Source organism: Capsicum annuum, chromosome 4, assembly GCF_002878395.1.
Source record: "Capsicum annuum cultivar UCD-10X-F1 chromosome 4, UCD10Xv1.1, whole genome shotgun sequence".
Taxonomy (NCBI): Eukaryota; Viridiplantae; Streptophyta; class Magnoliopsida; order Solanales; family Solanaceae; genus Capsicum; species Capsicum annuum.
The window spans coordinates 9,767,071-9,780,618 of NC_061114.1; the positions used below are offsets into that span (position 1 = coordinate 9,767,071).

A 13,548-nucleotide genomic window follows, 5' to 3' on the forward strand; every position below is an offset into this window, starting at 1 on the left:
TTTCGATGTGGGATACTTAATGTCACACCCCTTTTTTAACTCCAAAATATTTAATTTTAAGTTTTGAAAGAGTTTTATTTGTTGAGTGACAAAAAATGATTTTTATTCGAAAAAGGATTATTTACATTTATGTTCAGATTCGCCACTTGGCATAATCCGGTGTGCCAAGTCACCTTTGAAAGATCCTTTTCAAAATGTTTTGACTCTTTAAACTGGTTTGCGAACAGAGATTCCAATCAAGGAATTATGTTGACTGAGGGAAAGGTGTTAGGCACCCCTCGGTCCCATGGTTTGACCATGGTCACTTGGTGGAACATATCGGCTAGTATGACATTATGAATGTATAAACCACAAAACACATAAAACAACCAAACCAAACAAACGAAAATCCAAAAGTTAATGTCCAGTCCAATTATTACAAACCCAAAATAGAAGGAACTGAAATATAAACCTACACTAATCCTAAACTACGCTCCACCCAGTGCCTTGGATCTTAATCATGAACATCTTCCACCAACATAATACGTCGTGGCATTTCCCGGTGAATAAATGCAAAGGAGCTTCGGGGCATTCCCCGGCTAAACAAATATATTTAATAAAATGCGATAAAAATGAAGAAAATCACTCAACACAAATATTTACACATTTGACGATTAGAATCCTATGAGTTGCTTACCCCAAAACCTAGAATTTTCCTATTGATGCCTAACCTAAGACATGATACTATCAAGTTCGATGAAATTAACATAATCAATAAATCAAAATTGAACCAAAATCATTTTACCAATTTTTCAATTCTCACCCCAAATTGCTTTTTGATACAAACCCAAATTCATATTATCATCACATTTATGTCATTGAGATCAATTATTCAAAACCAAACAACCTCAAACATTACCCAAATCAATCCAAACAAATAGGACAGAGAGATCGAATCACATCTACAATCTCATCAAAATTAAAATAAAGGGAGAGAGAGGGGAGAATTGGACCTCAAATAAAGCTTTCGAATTCAAATATTATTTGAATGAATAGAATAAATTTGCATTCCGAATCCGCGAATTAAACCTCTAACTGACCGAAACAATGAAATCAGTCCAACTTGGTATGTCCCAACACTATTTTTCGCCAACATCAATCAATAATTGCGTGAGAGAGGCGAAACCCGTGCCTACGTTGCAATCTGGTCACCAACCGGCGATAATCTCGGTAACTCGAGAATCTCTCTCTTGTTTTCTCACTATTTTGCTCCCTTTCTCTCAATTTCTCTTTTCTGTGTGTGTGAGTGTGTGAGATGCTGTGAGGTGAGTGGTTCTTGTGGGAGTGATGATGGATTTTGATGGTCTACGTGAAGATGATGAAGAAGAAGCAAAAGGAACAATAAAAAAAATTATTGGGTTCAAAGTGTGAATGAAAAATGAAGAGAAAGATGTTGAAGGAAAGGAGACACCGATTTGGAAAGTGTACTCCCAAAATTGGAAAGTTCACTAAGTTTCCCACATTGGTGGGAGAAGGAAACTTTGGAGTGTTTATAATAATGAACACTTACCCACATGATAAGTGAGGCAAGAAAATAGAGATGCCTTGCGCAGTTGTCGTCGTCGCTTGCTCGGCTCTTTGGATTTAGAAAATGATCGATCGATGAGATCTGTCTTTTTGGATAAACTTTATTTGAATTTCGAAAAATACCAAATAGAAAATGCAAACGCAGTAATTTTTTTTTTCCTGCAGTGTTTCGAACCTCCATTTATACATGCATGCAGAATTCAAAATAGTGTTTCGAACTAATGCAATACTTTATCGAACTGGTGCCACTATTTCTTGAACTGGTGCCACTGTTTCGTGAACTGGTACACTATTTCGTGAACTGGTATTCTTGTTCTGGAAAATACATGTTCTTTGGATGAACGAACATGAATTTCCAGAAAAGACATACTATTTAGTTGAACCAATGCCACCTTTTTCAAGAGGCATGTTATGGCTATATAAACCTGCTTTCATTCACAGGTTTAGATACGAAATTTTTAGAATATAAAATTCTTCCTGACTTCAAAATTACTCTGTATGATCAATAAAAACGTTCTATGCGTTCGAAGATATTCAGTTGTTTGAGGTACTGCTACAATTGGTTTGTTTGACCATTTTATCCTGGGAGGAAAATTCTGCAACCTCAGGTGCAGTGAGGGGAATTATTTCCTTAAGGAAAGTCCGTAAATTCGAGCAACTTGGCCATTTCTGTTTTCATCTTTATTTCTAAAATTCAAATACACCTCTTAGAAAGATCACTTTGATCTTGTGTTGAGGGTATTTACTGTACTTCATGGTGTTCTTGTTTTTAAACATAGAATTAAGTTGAAGTTGTTGTTCTACATATACAGATTCTGCATATCCATAGAAGGAAATTTAACAATCTTAAGGAAATAATCTATTATTATAGAATCTGTATTGCTTATTTTTGGAGATTAAAGTTTTAAGTTTCTACTCCGCCTGAACTTAACTAGTGATTTGAAGTCATAAACACTTCATCACAAGTTAAAGATCATTCGGTTGACAATTGAAAGTCATAAAAAACTTCATTGTCAACTAGAAACAAGAAGAAAAGTTTAAAGTTTCTTAACTTTATAAGTAGTATTCTGAAAATACTAAGTATTTTTTGTCTTGTGGTGACAGGAAAAATGACAAGTGATAGTCAAATGCAAGATGCGTCAACGTCTGTGGGGGAAACTAATATTGCCACATCAAGTCGCACAAATGCTCCGCCTACAATGGCACCGGCGGAGAAGCCCGAAAAATTTGTGGGCATTGACTTTAAGCGATGGCAACAAAAGATGTTCTTTTACCTCACCACTTTGTGTCTGCAATGGTTCACTAGCGAAGACGCTCCTGAGGTACCCGAGGAAACCTCGAACAAAGAGCGTTTCGTAATTGTAGAAGCTTGAAAACATTTAGACTTTCTTTGCAAGAATTATATTCTGAGTGCTCTCCAAGACGACCTCTACAATGTTTACAGTGGAACTAAGACATCGAAGGAATTGTGGGGGGCACTTGAACGAAAATATAAAACAGAGGATGCGGGAATTAAATTCCTTTTTGCACGGTTCCTAGTCTTTAAAATGATAGATAGCAAATCGGCTGTCTCTCAAGTGCAGGAGTTGCAAGTCATCATATCCTAGCAAAAGGTATATCTTTGAAAAATACCTTAGTTGAAAAAATTTAAAAAGTTCTTAATACTCACAAAAACTGTTTTATAGGTTTAATTGTGAATGATGCATTTCAAGTAGCAGCGATAGTTGAGAAGCTACCACCTTTGTGGAAAGACTTCAAAAACTACTTGAAGCATAAACGCAAGGAGATGACTGTCGAAGATCTTATTGTCCGACTGTGTATTGAAGAGGACAATAAAGCTGTCGAGAGAAGGTCAAAAGGGAATTCTACAATTAATGGAGCACATATTGTAGAAGATGACCAAAACAATTCTAAAAAAGGGAAAGAAAGCTGAACAAGGAAGCCATCAACCCAAGAAGAAATTCAAGGGAAAATGCTTCAATTGTGGCAATATTAGCCACAAGTCCATGGATTGTCGAACCCCGAAGAAAGGAAAGAAGAAGGATCAAGCAAATATGATTGAATCCAACAAAGAATGCGATGATCTGCATGCTATGTTCTCATAATGCAACGTGGCAGGGAATCTTCGCAAATGGTGCATGGATTCTGGTGCCAACAAAGATTTGTTTCGTCATTTGCTCCTGCCCAAGTAGAAGAAATGATTTACATGTCTAACTCCGCTACTGCTAAGGTAGAAGGAACAGGAAAAATATGCTTGAAAATGACTTCAGGAAAGGTCTTGGCACTTAACAATGTCTTGTATGTTTCGAGTTACGTTGGAATTTAATTTCTGTTTCACTTCTAGACAAGAACGGATTCAAATGTGTAACCTTTTCTGGAAAAATTGTAACTAGCTAAGGAGAAATGTATGTAGGAAAAGGCTATCTGACGGAAGGCCTTTATAAGATGAATGTAATGACTGTTGAAATTAATAAAATTTCAAATTCTACTTGTTTCCTTGAGTCTTATGATTTATGGCATGAACGTTTAGGCTATGTTAATTACAAAACGTTATGAAAACTGATTAACTTAGAAGTTTTGCCAAACTTTGAGTCCAATAAATCAAAGTGTCAAATGTGTGTGGAATCGAAGTATGCAAGGCATCCTTATAAGTCCGTTGAAAGGAATTTCAATCCCTTAGACTTAATACACACTGACATTTGTTATATGAAGTCAACACCATCACATGGTGGGAAAAGGTATTTCACAACTTTTATTGACGATTGCACGAGATATTGTTATGTCTATCTGCTAAATAATAAAGATGAAGCAATAGATGCATTTAGACAATATAAAACTGAAGTTGAAAATCAGTTAGATAAAAAGATAAAAATGATAAGAAGTGATAGGGGCGAGAATATGAATCTCTCTTCGCCAAAATATGTGTAGAGAATGGAATCGTCCATCAAACTACGGCCCCGTATTCACCTCAATATAATGGAATTGCGGAAATAAAAAACCAAACTTTGAAGGAAATGATGAATGACTTACTTATAAGTTCTGGTTTACCGCAAAACTTATGGGGGGAGGCTATCCTTACAGCCAATCGTATACTCAATAGAGTTTCCCATAATAAGACATAATCCATTCCTTATGAAAAATAGAAAGGAAAGAAACCCAACTTGAAATATTTCAAAGTATGGGGGTGTCTAGCAAAGGTCCAAGTTCCTATGCCCAAAAGGGTTAAGATAGGACCTAAGACGGTGGACTGTATGTTTATAGGATATGCTAAAAGCAATAAAGCATGTCAATTTTTGGTTCATAAATCCGAACATCCGGATATTATTGAAAATACGGTAATTGAATCAGACAATGCTGAATTCTTTGAAAACATTTACCCGTATAAAATTAGACATGAACAGTCTAGTGGAGGATTTAAATGACCTCGAGATGAACCGAGTGAGAATGTACATAATGAAGAAAATCTAAGACGTAGTACACATCAAAGAACATCTACTTTATTTGGATCAAATTTTGTAACATTTCTCTTAGAAAATGAGCCTAAAATATTTAAGGAAGCGATGACATCTTTGGATTCATCCTTTTAGAAAGAGGTAGTCAATAGTGAGATTGATTCAATCTTAAGCAATCATATGTGGGAATCGGTTGATCTTCCTCTCGGAAATAAACCTTTAGGTTCTAAATGGATCTTCAAACAGAAGATGAAAGGGGATGGTGCTATTGACAAATACAAGACAAGACTTGTAGTAAAAGGCTTCAAACAAAAACAAGGCCTTGATTACTTCGATACATACTCTCCAGTAACAAGGATAACATCGATTTGAATGTTAATTGCCTTGGTTGTGGTATATGGTCTTGAAATCCATCAAATAGATGTGAAAACTGCTTTCCTAAATAGAGAATTGAAGAAAGAAATTTACATGGAACAACCTGAGGATTTTGTGGTTCCAGGGAAGGAGAATAAGGTGTGTAGACTTATTAAGTCATTGTATGGACTAAAGCAAGCACCTAAACAATGACTTGCGAAGTTTGACCAAATCATATTGGTAAACGAGTTCAAGATAAATAAATGTGTATATATTAAAGACACACCAAATCACTAAGTCATTATTTGTTTATATGTGGATGATATGTTGATCATTAGCAGAGACCTTTCTGACATAAATGCAACCAAACGAATGCTCGAGAGCAAGTTTGATATAAAAGACCTTGGAGTTGCAGATGTGATCTTAGGTATAATAATCCATCGAACTCCACAAGGGTTAGCATTGTCACAGTCTCATTATATCAAAAAAGTACTTGACAAGTTCAAATATATGGAATTCGGTATTGCCAAGACTCCATTGGATGTGATCTTTGCACTTCGAAAGAATGAAGGTGAAAGTGACTTACAATTGGAGTACGCAAGAGTATTGGAATGTTTAATGTATATAATGAACTATACACGACCAGTCATAGCATGTGCTATTAGTAAATTGAGTCGGTACACGAGTAATCCCAACAAAACTCATTGGATGGCAATGAAAAGAGTTTTGGGGTATCTTAAATGCACTCAAGATTATGCTTTGTATTATAATAAATATCTTGCGGTACTTGAAGGATATAGTGATGCAAATTGGATCACCGAATTGAACAAAGTAAAATCCACAAGTAAATATGTATTTACTATTGGTGAAGGAGCAGTCTCTTGGAAATCATCCTAACAGAGTTGTATTGCTCGCTCTAAAATGGAATCTGAATTTATCGCATCGGATAAAGCCAGTTAAGAAGCAGAATGGCTCTAGAATTTCTTAGAAGATATTCCTTATTGGCCCAAGCCAGTGGCACCAGTAGGTATACACTGTGATAGCCAAGCGATAATAGGTAGGGCAGGGAGCATGATGTACAACGGTAAATCTCGTCACATATGATGGAAACATAATATCGTTAGAGAACTTCTCTATAGTGGAATTATCATTATTGACTATGTAAAGTCAAAGAATAATGTGTCGGATCTACTTACAAAAGGCCTATCTAGAGAAGGAATGGAAAGGACATCCAAGGGTAAGGGTTTAAGGCCTAGGACAAATCAGCATGACGGTAACTCTACCTAGCAGACTGGAGATCCCAAGAGCTAGGTTAAAGTAGATCAAACAAAGTTGTGCCTGACAGGTTCAACATTTTCAATTACCTAACCCATTCTCATTATGTAGACAAAGTATAGTAATCAAGGATAAGACTTAGAGTGAAAAGTCTTTTAATGATTATCTAAATTTGGCAGATTTGACCAAATAATTTAATCTATAGGATTGAACGTTTATAAATCACCTATGTGAGGGCGAAGTGGAAGCCACTTCAAGGAGAATGTTAGTAAAGGCCTATTCTCTAAGCTCTCATGAAACCGGGACGTGTTCATAACTGAAAAGAACAACACCGTGAGAATCATAAACATTAAAAGGCTGGTTGTATGACATGTATTGTCTAGGTGTACGTTAAATCTTGATGGTTCAAAGATATCAAATCTACCGATTGATCGAGTGCATCCGATGCATGTTCACTACGGAAAGTTCAAAGGGAAACCCACTTATCCAGATGCAATCAGTCTTTTATTGATGATCACATACTTGTCCATAAAAATTTTACGAAAAAATAGTCATTCTCCATTCATGTGGGGGATTTTTGGATTCAAAGTGTGAAGAAAATGTGAATGGAAAATGGAGAGAAAAGTGGTGGAGGGAAGGAGACATCAATTTGGAAAGTGTACTCCCAAAATTAGAAAGTTCACTAAGTCTCCCACATTGGTGGGAGAAGGAAACTTTGGAGTGTTTATAATAATGAAAACTTACTCCACATGATAAGTGAGGCAAGAAAATAGAGATGCCTCGCGCTGTCGTCGTCGCTCGCTCGCTCGGCTCTTTAGATTTGGATTTGGATTTGGAAAATGATCGATTGATGAGATCTATATTTTTGGACAAACTTTATTTGAATTCCAAAAAATACCAAAGGGAAAACACAAACGCAGTAATTTTTTTTTCTTTTTCCTGCAATGTTTCGAACCTCCATTTATACACGCATGTAGAATTCAAAACAGTGTTTTGAACTGATGCAATGCTTCATCGAACTGGTGCCACTATTTCGTGAACTGGTACACTGTTTCGTGAACTGGTATGCCTGTTCGGTAAAAGACATGTCCTTTGGATGAACGGACATGAATTTCCAGAAAAGACACACCATTTAATTGAACCAATGCCACCTTTTCAAAGAGGCATGTTATGCCTATATAAACCCGCTTTCATTCACAAGTTTAGATACAAAATTTTCAGAATACAAAATTCTTCCTGACTTCAAAATTACTCTGTGTGATCAATAAAATTGTTCAGTGCGTTCGAAGATATTCCAGTTATTTGAGGTACCACTACAATTGGTTTCTTTGGCCATTTTATCCTGGGTGAAAAATTCTGCAACCTCGCATACAGTGAGGGGAATTATTTCCTTAAGGAAAGTCTGTGAATTCTAGTGACTTGGCCATTTCTGTTTTGATATTTATTTCTAAAATTCAAATACACCTCTTTGAAAGATCACTTTGATCTTATGTTGAGGGTATTTACTGCACTTCATTGTGTTCTTGTTTTTAAACATAGAACTAAAGTTGAAATTGTTGTTCTACATATACAGATTCTGCGTACCTGTAGAAGGAAATTTAACAAAAATGGCCCCTCTGTAGTCGTGAATCTGTGTGCGTATATATGAGAATTTGTGGTGAAGTTCGTGTTGTTCTCGGGTGTGTGAACGTGTATGTGTATTCTATGAAGATGCAAAAATGGTGATTGTGTGTCCTCTGTTAGTGAATGGAAATTGGGAGTATATTGTGTGCTTGTGCTCTGCTGTCAATAAAAGGGATAAAAAAAATGGAGTATATGTATTAGTGTCCATGCCTTTATGAATTGGAAAAGAATCCAATCTTCCTAGTGGGGACCCTTGGTGAATGTGTGTAATTGTATATATTCCGTTTTCCCCGCCTTTTTGGTGAGTTAGTTAGAAAATGAATAAAATGTGAGGGTAGGGTAGGAGGGTGGTGAGGTGGGGGTGGGGTAAGGGGCTAGGATGATTAAAATAAGATAAAATTTGTTAGGGGTTTTGTTAAGGGTTGTTATTTTTTGTATTTTTGTGGGGTATAATCACATGGGTGAGGGTGTGTGGTAAGGTGGGGGTAAAAAATGGTAAAAATACTTTCGGGGAGGGACAAAATTATGTGTCTACACTTAACATTCTCCCGCATGCCCAAGCCTCGTTAACTAGAGCGTGGACAATATAATATGAAGGCCCAACATCAGTGAACAAAGATTATGGGTCTGACTCTGATACCATGTAAAGAATGAATCTTGGGTCTAACTCAACCTCAAAAGCTAGCTCATGAAGGAAGGATTGTCCAAGACCATATAAGGAGAGCAAGGACCCTTTAACCGATCAATGTGGGACTCCACCACTTAGTCACAATATTAATTCTTCTATGGTAATATTTTGCTATCATGAATGAAAGTCTCCACCAATTCTTCGAAGCAAAAAAAAAAAAAAGGAAAAAGTAACATCTATTATTATCTTTACTTTAAGATTTTATCTACACATGAAGAAGGAATATAATAAATATCATGATCTATGTTCATATATACTTCAATACCTTTGACTCTATGAAATAGAATTCGATAATAAAGAATTTTTGTATTATCAATACAAAAAAATTGACATATTATAATTAGTGACATAGTTAAATTCTTCACCGTGAAAAAGATTAAAAATATATAAAAGTAAGAACATGAAAAGATCAAGAAAATATAAAATATTTTTAGTGCTTTACAACTATCGTATAGTAAATGACTCGTAGATATTAAAAAAACATTAACTCTTTCCACTTAACATTTCATCAGCAATATTCTTGAAAGACGAAGATATGGAATTGAGTACTGTTGTAATTTACACTATAAGAATACAAATTGACCTATCTATAAGTATAATTTTTCAAAGAAGGTAAGAATACAAATTGACCTATCTATAAGTACAATTTTCAAAGAAGGCGTTATTTCGACTTTCCTTAAAATAAAGTGATCTAATGATGTAAATATCATTTATCATTTATTTTCAGTTTGAATGGAGTACAGTTATTTCGAGGAAGGATTGAATCAGAAGGTTTAGTGTATGTGTATGGCTGTATGCTATGTTTTCACTATGTGTGTAATTTGATGAATAGTTGAATCATAAAAGTTTATTGCATATAGTCTTGTCCTGTATTTTAATAAAAGTTGATTTTCATAACTTAAGAAAATCTATGATCAATTAATCACGTGACAACAATTTTATCTAACTCTTTGCAGCAAAGATTTTTTCCATTAAAAGATTATTTACACATATTTCTATTCTATTTGACAAAAGTATTTCATCTTGTATCAAGTTTAATTTAAAATTTGAATAATACGTACAAAGAATACAAATGATATTTCATATATTTCAGTTTCCTAGTATGTGAAAATACTAAAACATATGTAAAATGTGTGTCTTAGAGTTCAAATCATTGTACTTTTGTTATGAATCTACTGATAAGGCGTAGTTTGTTTTTCTCATCCAATGAAATTGAAATTGCTTTAATTAACTATAATTACAAACATATCCTGATGGGCCCAAGTTGTAGGATATTGGATTCACTTGGTATTTAACATAAATATTTGGTGCAATATACAAGCAATAAAACAAACACTATAAACTAACATTACACAGAAATCAAACTAAGATTTCTTGGCATTTTGCTTATGGTGTCACGACCAACACTTTTGTTATTGACGCTGGTATTTCTCTTTTAACCACTATTTAATTACAAAGAGAAATAATAACATAATTAAGATGACAGTAAAAAATAATACACAACAAATAGCTAGCTAGTAACAAAAATCGCAGGACAAGAAATTACAAGATTAATACTATAACTATTAGTATAGACGAACAATAAAACCGTTAGACAACACACTTATATCTACTAATTTTCTATCATAATGTGTATTCTTAAATCAACAATCTCTTATCTAAAATCATGTCTTCAGTGAACCGTAAATTTTATCTAATTAACTCTTTCCAATACTTCTTCCATTTACTACCTATCCCCTAAAACCATTCATATATAGCCAAACCTTTTACACTATTAGTAGATACAAACAAAAATATAAAATTTATACAATACAAAAACGTAAAATGTCTAAAATGCCCTTATGTTAATATTAGTGACGGCTATATGTTTAACATCTACAACTTAAAATGCCCTTATGTTAATGTTAGGGGTCGTTTGGTTGGAAAATAAGTAATTTCGGGATTAGCTATTCCATGCATTTTGTCTCAACCAAACATGGGATAAGCTCCTTTTCTAAATTTATCTCTGAATTAGTTGTCCTTATCTATCTCTCCTACCAAACGACCCGTAGTGACTACCATATGTTTAACGCCTACAACTTAAAATATCTAAAATGTCCTTATATTAATGTTAATGACTACCATATGTTTATCACCTACAACTTAGAATGTCTAAAATGCCCGTATGTTAAGTTACTTATGTTTAATAAGTACCTTAACGACGTTAACAGCACTGTGGATGAAGTGTAAGTATCACATGATTGAAGAAAGGTACTCCCTACTATCAATTAGATTGGCTAATTCTTGAACTGAAATTTAAGAAAATAAAATAAAATTTTGAATTTTATGTGTTTTAAACATTTCACATGAAAAATTGGAATTAGAAAGTTACTAAAAAAAAATAACCATTCTATGTAAAATGAACTAAAAAAAAAAAAATTCAAACAAATGGAGCGCGATAAGATTGCTCACATGACTATCTATCTGATGGGCCCAGGTCCAATGATAGAGTTACTTCAGCCCATTTTCTATAAGTTAAAATAACATAAACATACACCTTAACTTACCATCCTTATAAAATAATTATAAAAATCTCAGTTAATTATGTAGGAATATATCGGGGTGCTAATTATTTTAACAAAGAAATAAGAGGTTCCATTATTTGATTTTGACAAGTTCTAATTTATGGTTCTAAGGTTGGATGAATGTGTTTCACATCTTAAACTTCAAATGACTATAATGCCCTTATATCAATGATAGGATAAATATCACCTTCCATTAAGTAAAGAAAACATCACTTTTTCAATCTATTATCTTTGAGCCAAATTAATTAAGTTAAGATGGTTTCTCTTAAACAAGCTTTTCTCTTCATTGCTCTCTTTGTTGCAATCTCAGGTTCTAAACTTACTTTTATCGTTCTTCTATCTTTGTAATAATTTGTGTATACTAATTATTCTAATTATTATTTACATTTTATTTATGTGCAGTTAGTATCTCTTGGGGTCCTAAAGTGGTGGCTTTAAGAGACTTACCAATTGATATTACAAAGATGAAAGTAAACTTACTTTTTTTATTTGGTAATGATATGACTTGTTATTGATTTTGCAATTCACATAGCGATTGCAGTGATGGAACTTTATGTAAAACTTGTTCTGAACGTGGACTTTATAATTATCGTTATTGGGATTGTTCCGTGTTTTGAAGTTTAGGATTGTTACTGGTGAATGTTATTTTGGAACTATCCTTCGACCAAGTTAAATAATGTTGTGATTCTAAGCAAGTTAAAGAGTATGCGTGTTGTTATGGGTGAAGTATCCTTAGAGCGGGCAGATTATACTTACTACGTGCAAAGGATGAATGTAATTACTATTTTATGTTTGATATGTCTTTGTGTATATTCAAGAATTTTAAGTAATGTTGTGTTTCCAAGTTTGTATAATCAGAGGATAAATATGTAACCTAGCTTGTTTTCCAAATATAGGGGAACCATCTAACTATTGTAATATATGGGTTATAACTTAAATAAATGTATATTGTTAACTTGTGTTCATTTTATATGCAATTTACTAGTATTTGTTTATTGCGATACTGATCAAAATACCACACGTGAATTAATATATTTTTATGAGTATCATATCCTAATTATTAATTATTCTCTTTTTTGCTATATGAACTTTTCATCTTGAGTGAATTTATTCTCTCTGTCAAATATTTGAGCTTTATTAACTGTAAAAAAAAAAAGATCAATAAAAAAGCCAAATCTTAAATACCTTTACCCCAGTCAAATATTTAAATTTGACTAATCGAAAAAAAGAGCATGACAAAAAGCCAAACCTATTTATCTCCACTTATTTCTTTCAAATTTTGCCCATAATCAAATTTCTAGTCACAATATTAGTTCTTCTATAGGAATATTTTACTATCAAGAAAGTCTCCACCAACTCTTCATAGGAAAAAAAAAAGAGACAAAGAAACATCTATTATTGTCCTTACTTTTCTTTGTAAAAGATTTTGTAACGTGCAGTCAACTTGTGTTGGGTCCTAAAGTGATGGCTTTTAGAAAGTTATCAATTGATGTTGCAAAGATGAAAGTAAAATTACCCTTACTTTGTGATGGTTTTATTACTTGTTATCGATTTTGCAACGATGATAGTGATTGCAGTGATGAGACCATTTATAGATGATGTGCCTATAATTATTTTACTCCTAATGCCTGTTCCGTATTTTAGTAAGCACGCTCTTACTGATGAAGATTATCTCGAAACTATCGTTCAAGAATGTTGTGTTTCTAAACAAGTTAAATAATATTGTGTTTCTAAATTTAAGATAAATAAAATGTAACCTTATAATTTTTTAAAGTTCCTACTCTAAAAAGGTCAATAAAGGTTATTTCGAAATTATCATTCGATCCAGTTACACCCAATTTTGATCTCCATGCTTAAAATTAACGTTTTCGGGCTTCCTGATCATTAAAAGGCACAGAATATAATTTTCACATTTTTTTCACAATTGTTGACAAATTATTGATAATCATTCCTACTTTAGAATTTTTATCAATTTGTTGTCGTATTTTTACTTTTCATAATTAATTAATAATTCTCCTTATATTAG

At 33.5% G+C, this 13,548-nt stretch overlaps 1 long non-coding RNA gene across 1 annotated transcript; it reads left to right on the forward strand.

Moving 5' to 3' along the window:
* The first annotated feature begins 11,650 nt into the window (after positions 1-11,650).
* On the forward strand, positions 11,651-12,477 carry LOC107869848. The gene is made up of 2 exons (XR_001673982.2): positions 11,651-11,832; positions 11,925-12,477. It is a non-coding gene; the product is annotated as an uncharacterized LOC107869848 (long non-coding RNA).
* Positions 12,478-13,548: the final 1,071 nt, after the last annotated feature.